The sequence below is a fragment of the Larus michahellis genome, chromosome 5 (assembly GCF_964199755.1).
Source record: "Larus michahellis chromosome 5, bLarMic1.1, whole genome shotgun sequence".
NCBI lineage: Eukaryota > Metazoa > Chordata > Aves > Charadriiformes > Laridae > Larus > Larus michahellis.
The window spans coordinates 39,699,828-39,720,665 of NC_133900.1; the positions used below are offsets into that span (position 1 = coordinate 39,699,828).

General features: G+C 41.6%; 1 long non-coding RNA gene across 1 annotated transcript in view; it reads right to left on the reverse strand.

Annotated features, from left to right (window-relative positions):
- Window positions 1-3,733: 3,733 nt before the first annotated feature.
- Window positions 3,734-20,838, reverse strand: part of LOC141744235 (uncharacterized) — a 92,158-nt gene continuing 75,053 nt past the window's right edge. The window contains exons 2-3 of the long non-coding RNA XR_012587370.1: window positions 13,415-19,055; window positions 3,734-12,807 (exon numbers count right to left, since the gene is read on the reverse strand). This is a non-coding gene — a long non-coding RNA (uncharacterized LOC141744235). The remainder of the gene's footprint in view (window positions 12,808-13,414; window positions 19,056-20,838) is intronic.

A 20,838-nucleotide genomic window follows, 5' to 3' on the forward strand; every position in this document is an offset into this window, starting at 1 on the left:
AAGCCCCTGCCCAGATACTCATCTGCCCCAACCCCCAGCTGACAGCAACAGCTAATTTGTCCTGTAGAGCTCTCAGGGAGATAGAACTTCTGTGGTGCTGAGGACCTGTCACGGTGCTACTTTTCTCTTGGAAAAGGAGTGCGCCCTTGAGGTTACCACAAAGTTCCCAGAAGGGCTCTGATCAAGAGCAGAAAAGACTAGGTGCCTAATTGGCATTTTAAGCATGCTCAGCCTGAGCCAAAAAACTGTGGAACCATTACAGACATTACTTTAAACTTCTAAGGCAATAGCTGGTTTTGCTCATTTCCAGTGTAATTCAGAGTGGCTACATAGGGTTTTGATCTGCAGTAATTTAAAAAGACTGAAACATGCCATGGAATTTAACCCCAAGCCTTTGTTTTTCTTGCTAAAGTTACAGTGCTGCAAATATTGCAGCAACCTAGAAATGAGATTTCAACTGAAATGCTCACTCTAGTAATTTCTCCCCACCTCTAGTCCCAGTTCTTAGCAAACAGAAGGGGTTCAAGGTTGAAGGAATAAGGCTAAGTACATGAACAAGGCCAAAAGATTAGGCACACGATGTAGGCACAGAGCAGAATTGCAAAATCGTTAGCTCCTTCCCCTACATCAAGTTATCAGCAATTATTTATACATAGAAAAGAAATCACTACCATTTTATGTAGAAATATCCATGTATTTATTCTCCCATATGTAAAGTAAAAAAACTTCCACCTATTATTTTCCCAGCTGGAAGCTAATCCACGCTAAATTTTGCTGCTGCGCTGAAGATTTCTGAAAAGCTTCACAGATAATTGAGTTGCAGCTTCAATAGATAGGATCCCTCAGTAGGCAAAAGAGTATCATCCTCCGTTTGCCATAAATCTTTTTAAAACGGGAAGAAGAAGAACGAGAAAAGAAGAACAGATGAACTTGTTCAAAGGTTTGGATGGCATTACTTCTCCTTACTAAATACGCTACAATTTTGCATGGTTATTTCAAGGCCTTAAGAGTTAGGGAGATGATTGACTTCAAGCCAGAGGTGCCATGCTGTAAATACAAGTCAAAACTGAGTACTCCCATCCTCCATTAACATTGCAAGCCTGTTTCTGTGGAGCCATCACCCGTTGGCCTCTCCACACAGCTCTTTCCAATGACAGCTGATTTTCAAGGTGGGCTAACAGGCTTCCAATGTTGCAGGACCTCCGAGACAGCTGCCCAATCAACGAGGTCCTGCACTAATTGCTCAGGCAAATTCTCATCAGGCTCAGCATGGGTATAAACTGAGCCTGGAACAGATCTGGATTTCTTCTGAGGCCCTTTAGCACAGTTTTGAGGGACTTTTGTCCTGTTGAAGTCTTGGTTCAACAGACCATAATGACACATTTGCAGAATAATGGCATGATCTGTTTTTGGCTCATCTATTCTTTCATTTTTAAATTCACCTGAACTGGTATCTTTTCCATTCTTTTTTCCCAGTTAGCTCAAGTAACTGTTTTGTGGCACAGTGATCTGTGAAATGCTCGTGTGTAAAGGCCAACATTTCACTCGTCTTTCAGCTCCCGGAGACAATTATGATGCTGAATCTTATAAAGCTAAAGCAACTCACGTACAGATGGCAAAAACTGTTGCTGTTGCAGGAAAGGTGTGGTAGGCATTTAATCCTTCCGTCTGTTCTGAATCCTGTCTGTGTACAGGGGCAAGAAAAGGTGTTAAAACCTTCTCCTTGGACAAGGAGAACTAGCTATGAGCTCTTTGTTGTAGAAAGTTCAGCAAATATCCTTCAAACTGCCTTGTTGAGGGAGCCAAGGCTAAACCAGCCCAGTTTCTCCTGTAATATCTCTCAGTGTCTTCTGTGGAGGGAGCCCCTCTTTTGCGGCTGCAGTTTGAAGCTTTCTCTCAGGCTGGAAATCTGAGGAAAACAATGGTAGGGGGATCTTCTCCTCCTTCAGGAGAACAGCCACCTCCCCAGGACAGGCGTTGCAGCTCAGTGCCTGGGAGTTTCCCCGTGCTCACCTGCTCACCCCGTGCACACGTAGACCTCTAAGACAGCTGTCCTGGCAGGCAATAGCTCCAGAGAAGAAACATCCAACCCAAAAATTCACCTTAAAAATCTGCCTCCTGCTTCTTTAAAAGTAATACAAAGGATGGAACAGAATTAAATATTTGCTTACTGATCAAAACTTATCGCAGCCATGATTAATTGGTTTTAAAATCCTTTCTGGCTAAAGAGAGAAAGCAGAGCAGTTGTCTGTCTCCTCCCAAACGTTTATGATGGTAAATTTGACATGACATCCCATTTATAAATATTTTGCTTTCCCAATGTCCTGAGCTGTCACAATAGGAATAACTTACTCTGCACAGGAAATATTGCTGGACACAGAGCCTGGATCCTCCGCAGCTCCTCAGGAGTCCTCACCTTCCCTGAGTGCCTTGCCCCAGCTGGGATTACCCGAAGTTCCACTGCAGCTCAGTCCTTGGGCTAAGGCTCTAAGGAGCAGTGAGGCATTTAAACATGGAGAACAGGTTTGTTGCATTGTGCGTTTTCCTAGTGAATTGCTTTATATTGATACATTACTCACTACTTTCACTTTTCTGAGTTTATGAAGCATGACTGCCATTTAGCAGCACCTTATTGTACAGAGAGACACACTGAAATAGAGGAATTTGTTGCAGTAAGACAGTAATCTTTGTGACAAGAGATACGGGTCCGTGTTCATCTTTGTAGGACGCTTCCAGATAGGGACCATTCAGGGGCATTTCTTGGCGTCACATGGAGATGCTTAGAGTCAAGGTTGGTCTGAAAAATCTCCTGCGTTGTAAGATGTCACTGCACACATCAGTGTCATTATTATTATTACTGCTGTTATTAGATTTATTCTTCCCATTCCCCCATACAGCTGTGAGCTCTGTACGCGTTCACAGTACAGACATGGCTACCGCTCCTCTCCTTCCTGCTCCAAAGCAAGCTGTGTGTACTGAAGCCGCCTCCTCCTCCGTGATGAAAATGTCATCAAGACAAAACAAATAAATAGACCCCTTTCCTCTGGTAAGGCAGAGCCAACAATGCTGTCAAGAGCATGTTGGAAAATTATAATAATAGGATAGTGGAAAAATTACAGTTAGTGGAAAATGAAGTCTATTACTCCTACGTTTAACAACCCTGCGGAGAATAGGAACAGCTTTTCTGTGGAGAGATTTGACGTCAGTGCCAAAAATTTGAGTTGACACCTTAAAATAACCTGCCAAAGGAGGGGGAAAAAAATAACCTTTCTTCTTGAAATACTGTAGCAGAGTTAGCTCAAATTAGTACTTTTTAGCACTGCTGCCCAGAGCTATGAGTTGGGGAAATGGTGACTATTAACTGTGGATTTTGGTCCAAGTTTATGGAAAAGCTGGAGAGTTATTCAGCCAGGATAGCTACTCTGGGTAATTTGTTTGGAAATTCTAATACTGACTAAAAAACCCCCTAAGCTTCTGTTCACATGGGGGTAATTTTACTTTCTCCAAATAGATAAAGGCAAGCTGACTATTCTAATCAATAGCTTTTCAAGAAATTTTGGTAGGACACTTGTTATTTTGCATTTATTAAGACCATTTTTTTAAGTTGTATTCCTGAAAAAAAAGACAAGACAATGCATCAGTGTCTGAATGCATAAACTAGTCTTACACATTTTGGTGTTTAGCCCTGTAATACTTAAAACACCATTAATATTTTTGCATCTGATTTCTTTCCAACAGAGACAAGCATATGTATGTTTTTAATATTGACAACAACACTGACAATGTATATTTCTTCATAGTAAAACTAAAAATAGCAATTACATCAGTTACACAAGTTGCCTTTGAGTTCAATACATTTATTTTAGTTTGAAAAAAAGTCTATAAAAGAATCAGCTGCAAGCATAGAAAGAAAAATGAAGCTGGTAAGATGTATCAACAGCTATGTTTCCAAATAAATAAAAGCCTGTAAAGCAGTACCATCCAGGTCTTATGAGGACTCAGCAGGTAAGGGGACCTGTGGTCTTCAGATGAGGAAAATATAAGGGTCTTTTGCTGGGCAGGACATGCCTACCAGTACTCATACAGTGAGTATCTTCCTGGCATCTGTTCCGGAAGAAAACATTTGATTCAGACTAGGTCTTACTCTACTAGGATAAATGAAAATTGAGAAATCTATCAGTGCAAAATTCAGAAAATAATTAATTCTGAAAATCTTCTGTGAGTGTAAGCTGTTTGCCAGCTCCCTTGTGAACTCCCCCAGCGCTCCCCAGCCCTGCTCAGGGGAGCAGACTGAGAAACATTTTGAAGAGGTGCCCAGGACAGTCACACCTCTGCTGGCGGCGGCGGGGGTTTCGGTAGCTCTGCCCTGTGTCTGAGGGACCTTCCAGCAGAAGGTGAAACATTCCTGCTGTGCAGCTGAGCTGTGAACGTGTGTTAGTTGCTGTGGCCTGACAAGGTGCAGGTGGGAAAGCTTCCCTTCAGGAGAAGAGGTCTAGGGGGGAGCCAAGGCGGCACTTTGGTACCATCACTAGCGGGCCATATCTGAAAGCTATCTGTGAATGACCTGCCTGGTTTACTTCTCCGGTGGTTCGTTACACTCAGTTGGAGTGAAGTTCTTGGAGAAGCAGTGAGCAGCACTGAGTATAAACAAAAGCCAGTTGTAGTGTTGTGCATCTTCGTCAACAGCTAGTTTTGAAAATTATTCCTTTATTTTTTTAGCACAGGGTGCCTGTTTTCTTGCCATGAGTTAATCGCGCACCCACATCAGATGTCACGAATCAGTCAGGCTGTTGCTGGAGAACAGAGTGTCTCAATAATGGATCCTGGATTTTCAAAAGATGCTTCATGTCCTGAGACCTGAATTGAGACCCATCACAAAGTCTCCCTAGCTCTTTAGAAAATGCAATGCCCGGTATAAAATGTCATGCGATAACCAAATGTCTTTATTGCTGTCTTCTGTATACAATTAGAAAGTCTTTGCCAGCTGCTGTCACTTAGTAAAACTTTTAATAAGTGTATAGATATAAAATCTAATCTTTTGGCCAGAAATTAATATGACTAATTACATTCTGCTCTCTGCATTTCCCCTGAGGTTTCAATGTTTCCTGCTTTCTTCACAAACTGTAACATAATATGATTTCTACTTGTTATGTAATTTGTTATTAATTTAAATAATACGCAAACTATATTTTGGTTTCTCTGGGGGAGAAAGCATCACCAACTTCTTTGACATAGTGGAAAAAAATGTAAATTTTAAATTATGTGTTTATAGAGAATCAGCATTAGTGCACAAGTTAGACTAGTTTTCACAAGCTTGGTGAAAATGTTTTAGATGTTAAGTTTATTTATCTGTATTGACTTTCTGTGGCAAGGTTTTGGTAGCAGGGCGGCTACAGGGGCGGCTTCTCTGAGAAGCTGCTAGAAGCTTCCCCCATGTCCAATAGAGCCAATGCCAGACGGCTCCAAGACAGACCTGCTACTGGCCAAGGCCAAGCCCATCAGCGACAGTGGTAGCACCTCTGGGATAACATGTTGAAGAAGAGGGGAAAAAAGAAAACCTGTGCAAGAGGAGCTGGAGGGAGGAGTGAGAATATGTGAGAAAAACAGCCCTGTAGACACCAAGGTCAGTGAAGAAGGAAAGGGAGGAGAAGCTCCAGGCACCGGAGCAGAGATTCCCCTGCAGCCTGTGATGAAGCCGCTGGTGAGGCAGGCTGTCCCCCTGCAGCCCATGGAGGGTAACAGTGGAGCAGATACCCACCTGCAGCCCCTGAAGGACCTCATGCTGGAGTAGGTGGATGCCCGAAGGAGGCTGTGACCCCGTGGAGAAGCCTGCGCTGGAGCAGGCTCCTGGCAGGACCTGTGGACCCATGAAGAGAGGAGCCCACACTGGAGCAGGTTTGCTGGCAGGACTTGTGCACACGCGCACGCAGAGCTGAAGGGCTGTGCAACTTACACATGGTAAGTTTTAACACTCAGGATATATCCCCACGCTGGAGCAGTCTGTTCCTGAAGGACTGCACCCCGTGGAAGGGACCCACGCTGGAGCAGTTTGTGAGGAACTGCAGCCTGTGGGAAGGACCCACGTTGGAGAAGCTTGTGGAGGACTGCCTCCCGTGGGAGGGACCCCACGCTGGAGCAGGGGAAGAGTGTGAGGAGTCCCCCCCCGAGGAGGAAGGAGCGGCAGAGACAACGTGTGATGAACTGACCATAACCCCCATTCTTTGTCCCCCTGTGCTGCTTGGGGGGAGGAGGTAGAGAAATGGGGAGTGAAGTTGTGCCCGGGAAGAAGGGATGGGTGGGGGGAAGGTGTTTTAAAATTTGTTTTTATTTCTCATTACCCAGCTCTGATTTGATTGGCAATAAATTAAATTAATTTCCCCAAGTTGAGTCTGTTTTGCCCGTGACGGTAATTGCCAAGTGATCTCCCTGTCCTTATCTCAACCCATGACCCTCTTCTCTCCTGTGTCCAGCTGAGGAGGGGAGTGAAAAAAGTCAGGGCTTTGGTGGGCACCTGGCATCCAGCTACAGTCAACACACCAAATTATCAAAATGCAATTTTAAGTTCCTTCAAACTAATATGCAATAAGACTAAAATGAGGACATAAAAATATTTCTTTAGATGAAAAAATTAATTTAAAAAAAATTCTGGAGACCAAATTTGTCTACTTAATTCAAATCTGTAAAGCAGAATGAGGGAAGAAATACTGAGACATGAAGTATAAAGGGCAGTGTGAAATACTTGTTTTCAGGCTGAGACAAACATTGAGATTGACCTGAAATGCATTTTTGCCCCTTTGCAGTTTGCCCTAGGAGCCCCAAATTGATCCCCCCTGCCAGAGCTCTGCCGAGGAGTTGCAGTGCTGTGCGTCACACCATGGTGCCCGCTGCCACCCCTCTTCTTGGGCTGCCCTCTGGCACTGCGCATGCACAGCTAATATTACACGGGAGGGTTTGCTGGAATCCGGGGGGTCTGACATCTCCTCTGCAAAATTTGCCGGTCGGTTCAAGATTACAAAACGCTTTCTTTTGTAGCAGAGCTGTTATTGAGTGGAAGAGACCCTCTGGTGTGCAAGGACAGCTGGTGCGCAAGGAGGCAGCCCCTCCCCTGCGTGACCCAGCTGAGGCAAAGTCACCTCCGCAACAGACCTGACCCGACAATTTCAGTGAGCAGAGAAGTTGCTTACGGTTTTTGGCTTTTCATTGCTAGAACTGTCTAGCTGAGCTAATACGCAAATTCCTAAAGTCAGATGAGAGGCATTTCTTAATATTTTTTTTCTGGTTTTGTTTTTCAGTCTGTTCTGTCTTCTTATCTACTCAGCATGCATCTCTCATTGGGGCAGTCCTCAACAACGGCTTGCACAGAGGTTGTGTTCAGTGAACATCTCCAGACACAACTTACAAAATCTGAAAGACTGAGATGGCATATAGTTTGGGCTGTTGTCTGTCCTCTTAACGTGTGATATCTATTTGTTAAGGTACTTTGTTGAGGGAGACCTAAGGAGCCTCTAGTGTTGAGTCCCCTGCTGTAATGAAAGGTTTGATTTCTTCCAAAGTCCTGTGCTCTTGGAATGAGCTACTGATAAATGCGGGAGATATTAAGCCGTATAACACCACCGTATTAACACCTGAAACTGACTTATTTAGAGTCTGTATTAATAAATTAATAAACTGTTTTCAAAGATTTGCTGCTTTGGCTGTGTTCATCGCTGTGTCTGTGATCACACAATGTTTATTCCATGATCACATGTCATGTGGTCATTGTCACGCCATACCATACGATTACCGTATCATTACCACGGTAAGTGCAGTGAACTCTAGTGTTTGTAGCATTTGGAAGATTATTTACAATATATTCATTCAAGAATTGGGAGAAGGAAATCCAGAGGAAACATACATTTGTTCCCTGTAGCCTCCCAGATTTTCATGGAATTAAATAGCAAAGAGTATTTTACAGCCTGGGGGAAGGCTGGCTCCTCTCAGATGCGCGTCCCCCTTGAACAGTTTGGTGCAGCACTGGACTGTGTTTCCACGGGCACTGTAAGTTCCTAGGATTCTGTTGCGGAAAATCTTAAAGTGCTATTATTTTTAAGAGGTACTATATAAATAACATAACTACTATATAAATATGAATATAAATGTAGTGCTATCATTCATCACTCCGCAACCATTTAGCTCATACTGCCAAGTCAAATGACTTTTGCATGTATTACCTTCCTGCTAAACTCCATCAGAGGTTCTATGAAAATGCATTTCACTTTGCCAAACCAAATAATCCGTTGCCAAGAAACACATAGAGCTTTTTAAATAATTCTTTTTCTATATTTATGCAGTTTAGGCAAGAATGGCTTAAATATTTGATTGAAACAGGTCATTAATCAGCACTTCCGCTGACAAGTGGTCTCTATCTTTGGGGAGAGGATTTTATTTCAAGCGTTTTTTGGGTTCACAGGAGTTAACTTTTATGCACTTCTTGTCTTACAGAAAGCCTTTTGATACCATCTTCTGTAAGGAAGAAAAGGGCTTTAGGGTCCTAGTTCAAGGTATAGGCAAAGTCCAGGTCCCTTTGTTTGCCTCCCCCTAGTTGTGAATAATTTTCATTGATTTAACGCCAGGTCTATTTATCTTATGGCTTGCTTACGTGAGCAGTAACCATAAACCAAGCTGAAACGTGGATCTACAGTACTCTAATGGTTCCCTGGCAACTGCTCGAGTATGCTCCCATGCCCAGCAGTGCGTGCAACCTGCTCCTTACTCAGTTTTTCTCTCCTTCTTCCTCTTCTGAATTTCAAATTTACTGTAGGGTAAGAATGGGTGAATTCATATAGTCACTGTTGCCAGTCTTTACTCAAACAGTTTTGTTGGGAGTTCGTGTTCTTTGCCCTTAAGGTTTTATCACTACCTGTCAGGATGGATGGGTGGATTCTTTGGCGTTGGGTTGCGGGAAGGGACTGCGTGCTCACTCACATGTTTTACGTCAGTTGTGATGGAAAATGTGTAACAAAGTGGAATAGTTTTCATTGCAGCTCAGAAATACTAAGGTTTTGTGCCTTATACTGAATAAATAAATATACTAAATAACAATGATTAAATAAATATACAGTTAAAATACTAAGGTTTAAATAAATATAAAATTTAAGTAAACATAAAACTTTAGTAAATATACTAAATACTAAGGTTTTGTGCCAATCACTGTTGGAATCCTGTGTCTGAGGACAGCTTGTCTCCTGCTTTCACATTCTTTCTGCTGGAATTTGTAATCGGTTTTTCTCCTCTAAAGTGCATCTATTTCAGTGTTTCAGCAGAGGAAGAGGTGGTAGGTAGCTATGATAGATCAGTTCTCATGTAGCTGGTTTAATAGATCTTACTTTAAAAGTTCTTATAAGCTAAACGGATGATTCAAAAAGCCACGTAGGAAACTTGCAGTGCTGCTGGAGAAAACAGATTCAGACACGAGTTGCAGGAAGAGTTAGTATGTAATGTCCTACAAGGGACAGTTGAACCGGTATTTATAATGATAGTATCTGCAAATGAACATCTTCAGACAGTTTTTTCAATGATTCTTCCAATGTTTCTGTGAAAAAGGATTATCAACACAAAAATAATCATGTCTTTGGTACCCGGAGTGTGAAGGCAGCCATTATCATCAACCTCTTCGCAAGAACATCGTCACTTCTTGAAACACGACCTTAAAACATTTTGAATTCCCATACAAAGTTTAAAACTTTCTTTGCACTTAGACGTGACATTCAATTATTTTAATTCTCCAAAATTGATACTGCCTCCAGAACAAGTATTCCAACAAAGCGAGTGGAGTAATTGTGAAGTTATGCCAATGAACTCGAGAACAAACTTACATTAAGAAAACACAGATTTGATGTGCAAGATTGTTGTGGAAGACAACACATATTTGATGTAATATTCTTTCTGTTAAATGTCTTGCCCTCTAGGGTCTCCCTAGGCTTTTATTGCTGTTAGCAAGTGGTGAGTGACTCTGGCACTAGATGGCGAAGTTAGGTAAACTGTGACCATACTACCAGCTCAAAATAAAGGATTTAAAAATAATCTGCAATTTACTTTGGGAAAAAAGCAAAACAAAAAAACCCCAACAACAGAAAATGTCCTCAGTATGCCTGGGATGTAGGAAAGTGCTTGGATGTCCTACTGTCACCCCTTCCTTCTCCACAGCATCTCTGAAAGGTTAAAAGGGCGGTAGCTGTGCACCCCCTTTACTCCAAACGCATGATACTCCAACAGAGCTTCTGTGCAGAAAAACAACCATCGAGTGACTCTCAGTGGTGGTTTTCAGCCTGTCCCCTGTGGAGTTTAGAGTCCTTCTCAGCAGAGGTAAGGGAAGGCACTATTGTGATGGAGAAAAAGGGATTATTTAGTGAAAGGACCTTAATGCACTAATTGTATTTCCCTTGCAAATTACTGCTGGATTTCATTTTCCCTGCTGCCTCAGAGGTTTTGAGGTTGTGTCTGGAGCCAAAAAGGGAAGGTGGGAGCCGGGAGTCTTCATCGCATCAGTCCTAGTTGCACCATTGCCCTCCCCTGCCTTTCCTCTCCTCTTGCCAGTATCCCGCTGCCGCTGCCCCTAGTGCCCTCCTGTACTAAATAACAGGACACTTAGTCTCAGCGCAGGTTTACGGGGCATGGAAAACTTGTAGAAAAAATGCACTTTGATCAGTAACTCTTCCTCATCCTGTGGCTTCTGGACTGAATCCAGCCTTCACGCCAGGAGGTTTTGAGGGAAGGCAAGTCCGTGGATGTGTGTGAATTGCACAGTTGGAGAGGAAGGAGAAAACATGATTCTGCCAAACTGTGTTTTTGGAAGGAATGGGAGCTTCTAGAGTTTGCTGAGTTGTTTGAAATGCTTAGTGGTGTCCCTGGCAGATGGGTTAGGGACCTGAGTGCAGGTACAGGGTGAAGAGCTCAGTGACAAATTACATCCATCTAATATTATCACAAGGCTTTGCAATCTATATCAAAGCTAAAAGCACTAGAAATTTGGATGATATTTCTATATTTATGAATATATCTATATATGCGTGCAAAAACCTCGCAATATCTCTAACCATTATAGAGAACAGCGCCGAGATATTTTGACAGTGGCTTTGGGCAAAACCCACAGAAAGCTTCCTAATTAAGAGTTGTCATGGTCCCATGGTAAGAAGCCCATGAAAAACACATCAAAAGTTGCTCTGAGGCCTGCTCTTCGGACAGGAAATAGGCAGTGAATCAGTAACAAGCACAAGGCTGGAACATCCCAGAAAACATTTCGTAAATCACACAATCTTGATATTCTAACAGTTTCACTTCTATTTCATCTGGATGTGGATAGCCACTGATAGAAGCCTGAGACATCTTGAGCATTCAGTGGATTTCTGGGAAACGTCTTTAAGACTCTTTTCACCATTTTAGCAGCATGTTTTTATTCCCCGTATATTTGGACCTCCTTGAGATAGGTATGGCCAGGCCTAGTATCGTGTTTCCACCGGAGATATGGGGACAGGTGAGATTCCTGAGGGTCAGTTATTCGATAGCATGTGAACGTTGCAAAAGTTGCCGTGTCCTTCTAGCTACCACATCTGGAGCTGAGCGCTATGTGCCTCTTCCACGAAGGGTCAATTATCTGCCTTGGCAGTGCAGTGAGCAGAGAGTAACCCCCTAACAGAATACTCTAGAGGCATTTTATTCCTCAAAATTTCTCCTGTGGGACTTTCCACAGCTGGAAAGTCTTCTCTGGTGCACGACAGTAATTGCTCAGCTTACTTAGCAAAGCAGAGCAGGGAAAAAAGCAGGAAAAAATTCTTGCTCCTTTTCCCACACTGACCATAAAATGTCCTGTCTGGCCTTGAACCAAGGGCCAAGAAATAATGCGTTACCATGTAACATGTTCAGCTGGGGAAAGTGCTTTGACATTTAAAGGGATTGTTTTAAAATCATCTCATACACAACTCCGTTGGGGAGCCGCAAGAGCTGGGCTGCTCCCCAGGGGAAGGCGAGTCTGGGGGGGCGAGGGCAGCCACACGGTGAGCCAGGCAGGGACAGGCAGTGCTGCCACAGAGGAGCACGGTCCCACGGCACCAGAGACAGCCAAGAGCCCTGACAAATCCTTTCAAATAACCTGCGCTAGATTTTAAAGCACCCCGGCAGATCCACAGGCTATGTGTTGAGGACTCTGCTCTTAGATCTTTTGTTGGTCTTCACGTGGGGGCTTCCAGCAATCGGTAAATGTACTGGATGTCGGTAAAAGTCCTCGTCCAGAAATTGCCTGTCACTGGAGTTTGTAAAGAGTTTCTCCACCAGGGAAAGCACAAGGGTATAGAAAGCATTTTGTTTTTCTCTTCTCACACCTGACTTCACTTTTTTTTTTGACTGGGAAGGTTGATTTCTGCAACAGGCTCTGGCTGAGGTTCACGTTAGAGAGTTTATTCTTTATATAAAATAGGAAAGAAATTAGCAATGATTGATTCTGTAAGTGTTGCTATTAATGTTATTAATCAAAAGTTGCTGTAATTAAGCTGCTTCTAGAAAGACCAGTGTTCAGCCAGTTGTTGCTGCCTGCTTGCTTTTTTCTTGGGGGAGTGGGGTGTTGATATTTATGAAGTGTTTCAAAGAAGTAGATTTTGTTCTAGGACAAAAAGTCTTGAAACCCTCTCTTCTGCCCTCCTTGGTTCTCATTTTCTCGTTTGCATGCTTTCCTCCTGCAAACTGTTGTTCAGAAAGTGCCTGCCAAGTCCACGTTTGCATGGGGACACAGCTGATGGCTCCGCACAGACCACGGAGATCCATCTCCAGTGACTCCTGTGGAGAGAGTGACATATCATTAACATTCCCCTCCCACTGTCGAGAATGCAATATCTTTTGTTCTGGCTTGTCTGGCTTGTCCCACGACCATATTAGGGACAACTATTGTCACTGGTTCATCTGCATTGATCATTCCTAGGGGCTTAATTTGGTCCATGGTTGATTGCCATAAGTTTGTTCAAGTGACTGCTTTATGATGTGTGACTGCTGTTTGTTTCCTTTGTGTGGGCCACCACTGTGACTGTCTATTAGTTGCGGCAATTCTAATCACTTAATGGGTAGAAATACATACATAAATACACATACACATATGTGGTTTAGTAATTTTTTAAAAAATATAACAACGAAGAATGCAAAGGACCAAGATTCTAGACACAAACATTTAGTAAGGAAGTCAAGGAATTAGTTCAATCAATGCAGTATTGTAATCAGCAGTTGAGTAGTCTAATTATTTACAAATACATGGTGTTGATTCTTACTTAGACAAACTCTTTGTCAATAAAAAGATCATTATACAAGAATTAGTAGTATTCAGATAGAAGTCTTGGAAGCAATAAAAAAGATACTGTGATTACTGTGTAATTCTGAAGGAAATTATCAATACCTGTGAAGTTTTTATGGCATCCACAAGCTCTCAGAAGTAGGTGAAGCTGGTGACACTACAAAAGAATCAGGAATATTAAAAAAACCTGTTTATTGGACTGTATCATTTTACTTTTTTTTTTTCTTTCTGCTAAGTTTTGATAAAGTAAAATATCTACTCTGTTCTCTGAAATATTCTTGTAAGCATCCTGGGCTCTAACAGGAACTCAGGTGGGTTTTTAATATCTCCATAGAAGAAGACCCCACAACCTCTCTGGGCAGCCTGTTCCAGTGTTCTGTCACCCTCAAAGTAAAGTTTTTCCTTATGTTCGGATGGAATTTCCTGTGTTCCAGCTTGTGCCCATTGCCCCTTGTCCTGTCGCTGGGCACCACTGAAAAGAGTCTGGCTACAGTCTGGGAAAGCGCTCGTTCAGCCAGTCGAGGTAGGCTTCCCTCCTACACCTCTGCCAGTCCGACACATTAGCACTTACACTCCAATGGGTAGCCAGTAATTAATCGTGTGAAAGCAAGACAAAACAACAAGAAAAATGTCGGCCTTTTTAAAACCTTCAGAACATTTAATGAATATCACTGCATGAACCTAAACAACATCTACTGAAAGACAAGTCCCTACAGGTTCTTTGCACAGCAGTCACTAACTCATATTGTAAAACTATCTCCAGCTACATCCAGGGTTTCTCTATGCTCAGGTCACTGCTGTGATACTCAAGGTATTGAATCTGTTGTATGAAGAAGGTCACTCCAGGCTTCTTCTGCAGGCACAAGCATGCAAGGAAGGTCTGCTTCCACCGCTCATCTAGGACAGGCTTTGGTCCAGCTCCCATTAAAGTTAAGGAAAGACTGAATTAAACCTCTAAGATTCCTTTTTTTTGCCCAGGACTATTTTAAATATGAGCCTGGCTCTCTGACTCCTCCACAGAAAAGATAGATTCAGGATGCTGAACTATAGTGGTCTGTGCAGTAGGAAAAGGTTTCAGGTTCATCTTTAAAGTAAAATCTTTCTTCACCTAGATATGATATCATGTTTTATTGAAATATCCTGAATTCTCACTTAGAAAGCTAAGAACCAGAAAAAAATCCCGAAGTCCACTGATCATATAAGGAAAAATAAACTTCTGGACATGTCATTTCATCTATTCCCTTTGAAAAGACATTCTAGAGATAATGGAATATCTCCAAATCATATGGAATTATTTAATGGTGTAAGCATTGCACCACTTTTTTTTGGTGTTTCAATTACACTGCTTCTGTAGTCCAATTATCTCACATTTTGTTGCGAAAATAATTTGCTAACAAGGCCTGTTAGCCCTGTGCAGCGATTGAAATGAGGATATTACTGATATTATTGCTTTTCATTCATACCATAGGATGTGGACCATAGCAATAGGAAAGGATTTGAAGAAGCAGGTCCTTTGAAACATCCTGTGAACTTACTGAGGAATATGGGTATTTTGGGTTTGCAGGGGGTAGGCTTCAGCAATCCTTTATTTACTTGCATAAGTCAGGTCTGAAACTGTGTATGGCTCTTGGAGCATGTAAATGAAAGTGCTAAGCCTCGGTGTCTCATCTCGCAGACAGCAACCTGGCACAACGACTGCATATCCGAATGTTGATGCATGTTTGGTGGCAAGCCAGCAGACTGGGGGAGGATACAGCTCGGTGGATCCAGAGCATCTCAAACTGGTGCTGGAGCAGGGAGATGGTTGTCATCTTCTGCCAGGAAACGCCGGAGCCAGAGCCCTTCTCCTCAGCTCTTGGCAGAGACAGAGGTGCAAAAATGCCCAGGCTCCTCTCTGTAGCTCTGCAGCCAATTATGAATAATTCACATCAGATCAGGAGGGGAGAAGAATTTTGTTTGCAAATGTTGAAGTTCTAGAAAATTCAGAGTGGAAAAAAAACTTGAGGATAAATCTCAAGCATGGACCAAGCTCTTCATAGAGCATGTTTCACTCCTGAGTCACAAAGCTGATGAATTTATTTATCTGTCCAAAACACCATCCGCTACTGGTGTAAAGAAACCAATGACTTCTGTAATGGACTGTAGGGAGGCTGGTGGACATAGTTCATTGCTTCCCTCATAGGTAGTAGTAGAGTACGTAATCACTCACCCAGGGGCTGTGCACTTTCTTCACATCCACTCAGACCCCATGAGGCACAAAAGACTAGAGGGCACAGAGTTCACAGAAGGGAAAAATTCCAGTGAAACCATCTTAGCTAGCAATACAGTAAAAATAAATTAACAAAAGTGGTTCCTTTGTAAGCCTTCAGATTAACCATGTCCTTCACATTTTTGAGACTTCTATTGGCAAATATTTTTTAAAAATTTACTGTAGTTACTGGCTGTAAGAACTAGTCTGAAGTTAATTTCTAGTTGGCTGAAAAGAAATGGTAATATTTGAAGGTGAATGACAAGGGGTTTGAAGTAGCAGATAAGGGGAATGATGAATTGATCTAGGGAGGCATTGCTTCTGCTGAGGCAAATGTTATCATCTTTATAACAGCACCATTCAGCCCTGAACTTCCTTAGAATTAGTTTTTCTTTCTCTGGTAAAACTTGGCTTACTGACATTTTTCATTTTTTTCACATTAAACAGGTTCTGTGATAATAAGGCTGGTGGTTTTCACAGTATACTGAGCATACACTGCTTTGCCTAGTGAGGACTTGGCCTTAAATCATTTCGCACTTGGTGTGGTTGGAAAAATGGAAGGGGGAAATGTCAGGAGTTTTACTTTCGTAACTGTGACTCTGAATTTTACGTCTCTCTTTTTCTGAGTTATCTCTTCAGCCACTAAGTATTATGATTCACGGTGCCAGACTGGGTTTGCTGCTTCATAGCTGTAAGACCGATAGGGAATTTTAGCATATGATTCATTAACAGAAACGTTTTAAAATTGAGATTTGGAGGAAATCTGTTGGGACCAAAGAGGAAAACCTGTTCACATACAGAAACAACATAATCTTAAACATTATCTGCCTCCTTGGCCTTTGTGGAATTTGCCAATCTGGGTACTTGTCAAAAATGGGAAGTAGATGTCCTTTGGATTAGCTATTTTCGCAGTTTTATTGCATGTATGGTTTGCATGGTACTTGCTAATAGAACTAACTGTTTATCTCTGACAGTTTTGAAGAATCCCTAAAAGACACTCTGAATAGCAAATAAAAACTATTTGTTAGATAAGGTTGGAGGTATTTAGAATTTTAACCTTTCCTGTACTAGATATGCAAACATATGTGCTATGTTGTTTGTTGTCTTTTGTTTTTCGTTTTTTTTAAATCTGCCAATACTGCTATTTGCATTGGTAAATCCTTTTGCATTACATTCTCCCTCTATCACAGAGGATGCCTTTTTATGCTGCTACATCGTATTCTCATTTAGAAGTATGATATTTTGAAAAAGTCATTTTAGAAGGTTAATGCGTGGACCAGAATAACACAGACAGATACTTTTTCCTCATATTTTACTGGACATGGAAATACTTTCAAGAACAGACCTTATTCAGCTGCAAGGACTTTTATTCAAGAAATGAAAAAGGACTCCCTCGCCCAAGCCATCTACCACAGTTTATTTTCCCACTGTCTTCACCTGCCACCCAGCCCTCGCCATCGCTGCAGCATGTACCTACACATCTTTCATGGTTTTTTGGTTGTCCTGTCCTCCCACCCCCTTTAAATGCTGTCCAGAATCTAAATTACATTCCAATTTGGTTGTTACAGAAATTTGGCTTAACCTGACAAAAATTCAAAGTCACGGGTAATGCAAGAGCACACTCACACTGGATATCTCCTGGAGACCACACTATGAAAGGAGGTAGGCAACAAGGTCTCCACTAAGGAAGAACTTCTAGGAGTCCCTGCAGCAGTTTCCTGAGGAATATTGAATATGAGATGTAGTTTCAAAGGGAAACATGCAAACCCTTGAAAGGAGAAAGGTCTTCTGGAAAGCTGGTTTCCTAACAAGGAAAGACAGCAGAATCTCAGCCAGTGTGAGCAAAGAGTTTGTGGCTGTGGAAGATGTTCGTTACTAAAAGTGTTACTAGTTGTGCATTGAGTAGGAGGAGAACAAAAATAACACACAGAACTGTGATGTTTTGATGTAGATTTTAACTATTCTTAACTAGAAAATGCTACATAGCAAGAAATGCTCATATTACTTAGAAAAACAATTCTTTGGTAATTGAAATGATGACAGTGACTCACCTCACAGCAAGACTAGTTTCATCTGCGAAGTCTAACAGAGACCAACAAACAAAAGATGCCATCAAGAAACACATCTACTGTAAGCTGAAGCCTAAGTATGCAGGAGATAACAGTGTTATTTCTGATGACATAGGAAATGTATTCCCTATGAACAATCTACAAACGCTTTCAAAGTGAAGAGTTAGGTTATTCAGTAGCATGCAAGAACAGATCACCTACCAGCACACCTTTTCTGGAATTAACTGTGAAGCTGTCAGCAGGTAAAGTCAAATTGCTTTGAATAGTAAAATAGACTGGCATGCTGTCTATCTGCTAAAATAAGTGGATAAACTGATACCGTCTTTTGCCTCCAGGAACAAGTATCAGCCTCAGGGCAAGATATGATGCCAAGAACATTTGCCCTCGTGCAACTGGCCTTGACTGGCAGACTAATTCACTGAATGATTGGACTTGTTGCTCAGCCTCAACTCTTTGGATCAAAGTCTGGAAAGACCTTAGTTAATGCTTAATTTTGTCTACTAAATTACACGCTAAAATTAAATGTTAAAACATTTAAAGATGTTTTTACACGGATCTTCCTGTCTTCTGGAGGATTGACTTAAGAATATTTTAAAATTTGTTTTTCTGCACACATGAGTCCTAATTAAATGCTAGAAGAGCATGTGCCTGTGATGAATTAAGGTCACTCCGAATCACCACTTTTCCCTTTATTTCAGCTTACAGCTTGTTCGGTTCATGTTTCCCTACTTATCCAGTTGTAGGCAAGAAAATCACTTAACATTTTCCATTTTACTTCCATTCTTAATTTAGGATATAGTAATCAATATATATCAAAATAAGGACAAAAAAGTGTAAAGCACCCATAAACCATGCAGGAATAATGACTTTTGTGTGAGTCCACTTTTATACCTCTACAGTTAACCAAACTGGCTTCTTGCAGTGTAGGAGATCTGCTCAATTCCAGGGGAGAAACCGGAGCTTGGAGTTACCAGCTGCATTACACGTTTCTTTCTGGCGTTTGCTAGAACAGCCAAGAGACCATTGGAAAGGACATCACCGACTTGAAGCCTGCACTGTGATATCTGAAAGTGCTTTTGGGATCTTGGATCAGAGTGCATGTTTCAACCATGCAGCCGGGTGTGGCCCAGGCATGGTCCGTCCTTACCACACTCAGGTATCTGGAGAGAAAAGCCGGACGCTTGGGCCAGGTGGATGCAGTGGTCAGGCTTTCGGTCTTGAGGACCTGAATTAGGAATCTGTGTAGTGGCTATCTGCTGTCTCGTGACTTCTCCTCCCTTTCCCAGATGTGATGGGGCACACCACACAGCAGGGAGTTCTTCTCTTCAGGAAAACCTCTGTTTTTCTCCTGAGTGGCTGCAGCTCAGCCATTCACCATCCTGCCTGAATGCAGTCCACGGTGGGAGAAAGCACCAGATCAGGAAACCTGAATAGTGGTAAATGAAGGGATCACATAAAAAAGGGGTCACGTGAGAAAGTAGAGGTCGGTAGCTCCTGTAACATATCCTTAACAACAGATTCACTTTAAAAAAAAAAGTTCATAAAATATTTTTCACAAATAAAAAGTAAGTATCTTCTATCCATCTCCATCTTTGTCTGGATTTGTTGCAGGACTAAAAATTTGACACAAAGCTTGCTATATGAAAGTATGACCACAGACAGAAGTTGGATGAAAAGCAACAGCCAGAATACTCATTAACAATTAAACTCCAAAGATGTGAAAAGTCTGCAACATTTCAAGCTGCACAAAACCTTTGGGCTGGATCCCACATTTGCAGTGCTGTTTCTTTGTTGATTAGAATGGTGGCCTTATACATAAAAAGAATGACTTGCACTAAACCTGGAGGTTTGTAATAATTATAGTAAAGCAGATGTTCTTATTTTTAATGTTGTACAGAATGATATTTATGAGTTTCTTGCCATTCAGCTGCCGGACTTAGTCCTTTGAATAAATTGCTTTTTGTTCCTTGCCTTGTGCTTAATTTCCAGCAGTGGGATTTAGCTTTGTGTTTAAACCATTCCTTTTCCCATCTGTTACTTTATATAATGTTACTCAGTTTAATTTTCAGTTTTTGGCATTCTTAGGCCAGACCAAGGCTGCTGTGGGTTATAAATGAGTTAACAAGAGCAAACGCAAAGTAGTTCTTCAGAACCTCAATGAAATATCTGAACAATGTTCATATCTTTAATTAAAAGTTGTTTCTGTATCTGCCATACAGGATTTGTTTCCACTTAGTTATTACTCAGAAAAGTTGGTTTACACTAACCTTGGACTCTACAAATGGAATGAATTCTTTTAATGGAAAGCACTGAAAATATGTCCTGTCTGTCCTGAAGGAGATATTGTGTTGATCCAAAGTTCTGCTTATAGCACAGACTTGATTGGATTCCATATTAGTATCATCTCATGACGATGAATTAAAAAAAAAAATAAAATTATTCCTTCTGGCTGATTCAGTTTTTTATGTGACAATTTCCATTTCAGTCATCTATTTACATACTTCCCCATGGAAGGGGAAGATTCAAAGCTTCGCCGAAATTTTGTTGGCAGCATTATACCTCTTGCTCCTCTGAAAAGAAAGTGCATTCTTGAGGAATGTGACAGTACAGTTATCGTGAAGTACAGAGGACTCTAAGAATTAGCTTTAATTAATGCTGGCAGTTCAGTTTTAGTTTTAAATATTTGCAGACAAGTGAAAGCAGTGAATTTTCTTTCTGTAACACCAACGATTTACTGGAAATAAAGCATCCCTCTAGCTTCTGCTCTTAACTTTTTTTTACTGGATGTGGGAAGAGCTCGCTAACTTCTGCTTGGATTGTGTAGCTTACCCAAGATATGTATAATGAAGTACAAAATAATGAGATTCTTCTGTATGTAAAAGCACTGCAAAGTGTACTTGGGTGGTCTTAGCAGGAATCTGAGCAATTCCTTCTAGTTATTTTTCTTTCCAGCTGTTTTTTTTTTTAGGTTTCTCTCAGGTAAGGCAGTGGGACAAGGATTCACAAGAACTTCTAAAATGCGGTCTCAAAATAGTTAAACCCTAAAATGCAGGATTCTCTAAGAGAAGGCAAATTTTGGTGAGTAGCTGTCAGCACAAGAGTTGATTTCTAGCCCACGTTAACAACTTTGCGGTAGCGTGAGTAGCTTTCTACCTTGCAATCACAACCACCGTGTCTGATCCGTATGGATGGCATTGGGGAACCACCTT